This window comes from Bidens hawaiensis, unplaced genomic scaffold (genome assembly GCF_021521415.1).
Source record: "Bidens hawaiensis isolate Kalapana, Puna unplaced genomic scaffold, B.hawaiensis_p1.1 tig00038666_1, whole genome shotgun sequence".
NCBI classification, from domain to species: domain Eukaryota; kingdom Viridiplantae; phylum Streptophyta; class Magnoliopsida; order Asterales; family Asteraceae; genus Bidens; species Bidens hawaiensis.
Genome location: NW_027496802.1, coordinates 81,119 through 88,128, shown reverse-complemented (window position 1 = coordinate 88,128; position 7,010 = coordinate 81,119). Strand labels below are relative to the sequence as shown.

Here is a 7,010-nt window from a genome sequence, read left to right as displayed (position 1 = left end):
CGTTTTCGAATCCGTAAAAGGGGTTTTTCAAATTGAACATGCGAGAATGATTTAGTAACATAAAATCAAATATTTTATATATTTGAAATGTTTGGGATATAAATCGGGTCGGTTTACGTGATAAACGAATACACAAACGAATACAAATAGAACCCGAAATTGACGAATGTCACATGTTGTAGGTACGTTGAGTTAGAGTGTGGTAGAAGTGGTAACAAGCTGGTAAGGGTGTGCGTGGCATGACGATAGTACGTGGTAGGGTAAGTCTACACGTGTCTTCGTTATTAAGTGGCACAATGATAGTACGTGGGAGGGCAAGCCTCTACGTTCCTTCGTTAAATAAGTGGCAATACGTAAGTATGTGGGAGGGCAAGCCTCAATGTGCTTTTGTAATTAAGTGCCTAAGATGTGGGGGCGGTAAAGAGGTTAGCGGTGAGGTGAGCAGGTTAGGTGAACGACTATGTGTCTTCAGACACATATGTTTATATAAATGCATGAAATGGTTGTATGGTAAGCTGTCTGATTAAGTAGAACTCACGCGGTGTAGCTGACTTTTAGTATGCACGCAGGTAAATACGCTTGAGGAGCTAGCATGAGAATGGAACATGGCAAGGATTGAACGACTGGCATGAAGACGGAAGAAATGATGATTTAAAGATGATGTATTATGATACGTTTTAAAGACAAGTTGGTATGTTTTGTAACGAATGATTGAAGTTAACATTTCCGCGAAAAGTTTTAATTAAATCTGATTTGTAGAACTGTGTTCATGAGTAAATTCGACATGAAAATTAGGGCACCGGGAACAGGGCCTTACCTCTTTCTTTAAAGTTCCAGAATTATATCAAGATCAAGGATCCTCAGTATTTGTTATTGCTAATGATTGTTTCTCATGTGTAAGTTTATAATTAATAGGTCTAACGGTTGGAAGACCTAGTCTACCTATTATCTCACTACAAGACTCATTCAGCACGTGGTCAAAAGGCATAACGCAGCTAGTGGGAGAGTGGCACAAAGATAGGACTTCTAGTTATTGTTATTTTATTGTTTATAACGAGCTTATGATCAGTTAGGTTACACACTTAAAACTTCACATTTGTTAGCAGTACTCAGAATTCTTTCTAGCAACACACACACACATAGCAATTATTGTATTACTGATCATAATCTCCAACCTTGTAACACCCTTTTTTGATTAATAAAGAGGTGATAGATAATTTTTCATCACTCGGGGTTTTTGTGCCGACGATCCGACCAAGATCAAGGGCTTTTCCTCGCAACAAATCATTGTGTTCTTTCTTTTATTCGTTTCATAATCGTTATTATCATTCAAGCACTAAACCTCACTTTACAAATTTGGTTACATTATCCTTGATTGATTTTTGACCAAAACAATTTGGCGCGCACCGTGGGGCAATTGGTGCTTAAATCTAGAATATTTCCTATTAATTTTCAACCTTTTCTACTCATATCACTGTCAATGACCTCTCAACAAACTTCTGCTTCAACCACCATCTCCTCAAAAACTTAACTGTGTATTCCTCCTCCACTCGCGGGAGCACCGAGGACCACCGCTGCTAGAAACAAGACACAAACTCCAGTCTTCCAGAGCTCAAAAACCAATGCTGCCATTTCTGTGGTAAACTCTAACAATGATGTTTCCACTATGTTTTCGCAGGTTAAGGCGTATATGGAGCAGCAGAGCAGGACTAACCAGAAGATACTACGTGAGATAGAGGATCTCAAGAAGGCTAAGAGGCCAGTGGAAGACCAGACTCCCCTGATGCCTAGGATGTTGGATTTCACTACTCCAGGATCTGTGGCTCAATTTGCTCAAGGATCCTTTTCCCTCCAGCAAGGATCATCTATCCTTCAACCGGGATCCATGGGTCAGCAAGCTCCTGGATCCTCGTTCCTCTAGTAAGGATCATCTATCCTTCAACCAGTATCCATGGGTCAGCAAGCTCCAGGATCCTATTCCTCCAGCAAGGATCATCTATCCTTCAATCAGGATCCATAGGTCTGAAAAACTCAAGAATCCTCTTTCCTTCAGCCAGGATCCTCTGGATTGTATCATCAACGTTCCTTCAACTTCCAACCTTAAGGATCCTTCTGGCAGAATCAAGGATCCTCGGGACTTCAATACCAAAGGTCATTAGAGGTCCACGAAGGAGACATCATCCCCATGAAGACCATTGCCTCTAGTGGACCAACTAATATAGCAGATGCTTCTTATCTTGGCTACTCTTCTGGGATGCCAACGTTCAATCAACCAAGTGGTAACACTTATAATCACATGTCTTTAGACATTAACCTTGGTTCATAAGTGATCCTTGGTTCATAAGTAAATACATCGCCTCTTAAATCACCAATGCGTTTTGGGCTTAATGGCAGTGGACGAGAGCAGAGCTCCACAATTGAGCGTGTTCAGCTGGAAATATTAGCAGAATTGGTGACCTCCTGGGAAGTCTCCACTTGGGCAACCAAAAGCAAATCCGTGAGCTCTTGGTGGGCAAAACAGACAATATTTGTGGTGCGAGAGGCCGTATGTTACATATTGTTGAAGATTGTAAATAAATTAAAAAAACTTTAATATGCTTTCAATTTATGAAGTAATTTTTTTAATCATTAAATTAAAAATATATACTTAAAAGTTGATCCATTTTTTTAAAATAAATCCATTTATCTATTGGGCTTTTTGTACATTGTCATATAAATTTATAAATTACAAATATATTTTTTAAATCTATCTATTTATTTTTTGGTTAATTTTGTAAACCATACGTGTTAAATTGTAAGGATTGTATATATCATTCACTTTCAAATATAATAAAGTTTATCATATTTAGTTTCTTGGGTTTTTTTTATCAAGGATTGTTTCGGGTTTTTTGTGAAACTAAAATTTGATTGTTACGGGTTAAAAGTTGGTAAACAGATCGTTTGGTATAAATTAACTACATTTGACACAAATTTGATAAGGGTAAAAATGGGTAATCTGAATATTTTTAAAAAATTGATTATGCAAATAGATTTATCGCCAAACTTATTACGGGTTCAAAATTTTGACTTGAAATGTTAAACAAATGAAAGTTAGAATTTTAAATGTTATTGAGTTTCGAATTTATTTTTAATGACATTTTTGGAAATAGTTAAAAGATTCGGGATTTTGCACATTGAGTATTTTTCCCATGGTTATTGAAATTTAAGAAAAAATGACAAACACTTCTGACATGCCACCTCTAGGCCTATCAATACTTTTAACTTTTATCAAATTATAAACATTTGTGTCAACATTTATTTTTCCTTAAATAGTGATCAAAATGTTGTATGTGAAGTATGTCGTACAAAATTATACTTAAGTCAAGCAAACCATTCACATTAACACGTTATTTTTTTTGTCAATTGGCAAAGTCGAGAAGCCCTCAAACTTATCAACTTTTTTTCATGGTGTATCTCAAAATTATTATTATATGAGAAGTATCCTTCAAGTTGGTTCATAACCAAATTCCTTCAGTTATACACATATAATACTGAGAATAAATTTTCAATAGATGAAGTATTTTTGAGTATGTTTTTGCACGTGCATCATTTTGTGATATAAATAAAATCAATTTATATATAATGATACAAGTATAGAGTAATACATTTTTCTATATACATTATGCATTTCTTTATTTGTAGCTTAATTATTTAGATCATCCCGTGTTTTACACGGGCTCTCATACTAATTATTATTATAATAGTTATAATTATAATTTGTTAGCGATTTATGACTATGGCTCGGGATTTGCTAACACCCGGGTTTTACCGATAAAAAAATGTCATTTTAGAATTTTTAACTTTTTATATGTTAATAAACCGAACCAACATTAAGGCACCACTGCAAAACAACGGTTACGTTTAAACAGTTCTGACTTACCCGACGATTATCGGACCACCGGATAAAACACTAGTTTACATTAATTTCCATTTTCTTGGTGACGGGGGCTCTTTCGGTAAGTAATTACTGATGGCTACACTCCATCTCTAGCTAGTCTACATTAATGTTACTAGGCATTTAACATGTATTCTTAATATTACGTGACGTTAAAACAACACATGTGTTACCTTGTAAACTTGCATGCTATATGTGAAAGAAGTTGCCTACTTGACTACTTGTCTTGGCATAAGGTTAATCATTTTTTTGATCTCTATACCAAGTAGCTAGAGAATCGACTCAATTTATTAGCGCTTTAAGTAAACATTCAAATTTGAGTTTTTAATAAACAAGTAATTACAGTTGAAAACCCTTATTCTTTATACGAGAAATAAATTAAACAAAAAGCTATAAATTTCAACTAATAATCTATGAATAAACATCTAGCATCTCTACGTACAAGTTATTAAAAGATATTGAAAGACATCGATGATAGAAAAGTAAAATGAAAACGATATATTATTAACATGAGAGTACTCTATCTGGCAGATCAATTTCATAGCATTTCACCATGAAATTAACAAAACCTGATAAAAATCCCATGAAAAATTATATATATAGGCTAATACTAAATTACTAACTGTAATTAAAAGAACAAGAACCATTTTCTTTATTTGTTGTTATAGGCCAAATTTTGTGCGATGTGCTTCAATGACAACAGGTTACATCGTACGATAGTTTCCACAAACACACACGTTTCTTCCTTAGTATTCTCCGGCGGCACGTCCACCACATATGACTCCACCACCACGGTGGTACTGCCACTACACGTTGGTGTCGAATGAAGGGTCGTAACAGACCGGTAGTTTTTCAGCCGGTGGTCACCACCAACAACGCTAAAGCTTATAACATGCCGTTCATCATCAAGGATGTCAAGCCGCTCCATGCTGGATTCGGCCGGTAAACCCGACACTACCCGAACCTCCCTCACGGATCCCACGTCACCGTCTCCCATGATCACTTGAGAAAGTGCTTGTACGCCTGCGGGTTGTCGAAACGCGGGACTACGGACCACACGGTCTCAACCTGGGCGGGTATTGACTGAATTATTATTGAAAAAGACTGGTTGTGTGACACCGAGTGGCGGTGGTGGCGGTAGAGGTCTTCCGGGATGTAAATAGACGGCGGAAGGTGGTTCATGGTGGATTTATTAGGGTTGTTTTGTTGAATAGTTTGGGTTTGAATTGAGGAACACATGATTTCTTGATTTTTGTTTGGGTTTAAGTTAAGTGAGACGGTTGAACGTAGAATCTAATGATATGATAAGATACGATACGAGATGTTTTGTATATTATATGAAGACATGAGATATGCGTGAAGATTGAGAATGGGGTTTGCAAGTTACATGTAGTTAGTTTGAATTTATTTGGGGGGACACAAGGAGGAGGACCAACTTGCATATAGAAACTTTATATGCAGCATATGCCTTTTGGCTTTATTGTTTTGTTACTTTATAATATTTCTCTGGAATTCTCGAAGGAAACTACAATGTTGCATAATCATAAATTTATATTATATGTTCATAGAAGATTAGTTTGCTGGTGTTACTGTAGGCTTACTTTTGGTTTAGGTTACAGGAGTCACGAAAAGTACATAATTGAATCATAAATTACAAAATGAAGTGGTTTGGTTTTTTCTTGTAATACTGGATCGAAGTTCTATAAATTAATTTTGTTATATATTTGTATAAATAAAATAAATTTGATTATTTTTTATTAAAAACAAAATTATATATCACAGAAAATTTGATATAAACATTTTTTTTAAAGAGTAAATTCATTTTAATCTTATTTATTTAACTAACACATACTTGATTGGTTTATTAAAGAAAACAAGTCTGAATTTGACAACACTAACAACTTTACATGCAACAGAACCAACGGTTAATCCAATTAACCTAGGCACTTTCCTCAATAACCAAAACAATTCAATTGATCAGTTATGAAAATTTAGAAACCAAAATATTAGTTATACTCCTCCCTCTATAATCGAACTAAACCGACACATACTAACCCTAGAGTTTAGCCGTTCGGGTCATGTTAGTTAAATTAAATATACGGCACACATAGCATTTTGTTTAGTACTAATTGTAGGTCCTTATGACGGGATCAAACAACTAGTTCTTGAATTAATCTCACTTGTATGCTAGCGAAATCACATACAAGCAATCGAGATTTCGGGTCTTGTTGGTTTGAGTCATTTGCTATTTATGGAAAGAAATTGATAAGATAGAGAGAAAGTGGGAGTTAGTGAAATAAATTTTTCAAAAGGTTATTGCATGCATGGAAGCTTGCACTATTTATAGTGCAAGTTCCATGCATCATTCTTTCATTATTTCGGCCCATTGGGCTTGTTTACAATGGCCTTTGGCCCAAATATTACAAAGGAAAACAAAAGCTAATATAATTCAACCGAACACAAAACAAAATAATACAAAAGACTAATAACTAATTTATTAAAGTAACACAATTTTGTCCACATGTCATTTAACTAGACACTCCACATAGGATGTCAAGTAGATACCATGTCACTATTTCCTATTATATTATTATCCATGACATGTTTACCTATTATAACCAATGACCCATAAGACTTTAGAAAATTTTGAAATTATTGTGTGATACGGGTTTCAAACCTAAGACCTTATGTTTCAAACCAAAGGTGTTTACCAACTCCACTAAAGTAGTAATTGTGTTTGATTTCTTGATTTAACATATATAAATATGATTTTTCTTCAAGTATAAAACTAAAATTTTATTTAATTGCTAACATTTCCATAATTCACAATATCACATTGTCTTCTCATATCTCTTTAAAACAACCATTTAAGATTGTTCATCGTATCTCTTTTATTTTTAAATATAATATATTTTTTCTTTATTTTTCTTTTGCAACAAAACCTTAGTATTTGTATATTTAGTTTTAAATCGGCGACAACATTTTGTTATAAATATTATTAATATATACACAACATTTAATATAACAATATCGGTATGAACGTTTTGTATTGAATAAACCAAACACCAAGATTTGA

The 7,010-nt window shown here is 34.4% G+C and overlaps 1 pseudogene; it reads right to left on the bottom strand.

The window, feature by feature from the left end:
- Positions 1–4,586: 4,586 nt before the first annotated feature.
- LOC143590570 (abscisic acid receptor PYL4 pseudogene) lies at positions 4,587–5,173 on the bottom strand (annotated as a pseudogene).
- Positions 5,174–7,010: the final 1,837 nt, after the last annotated feature.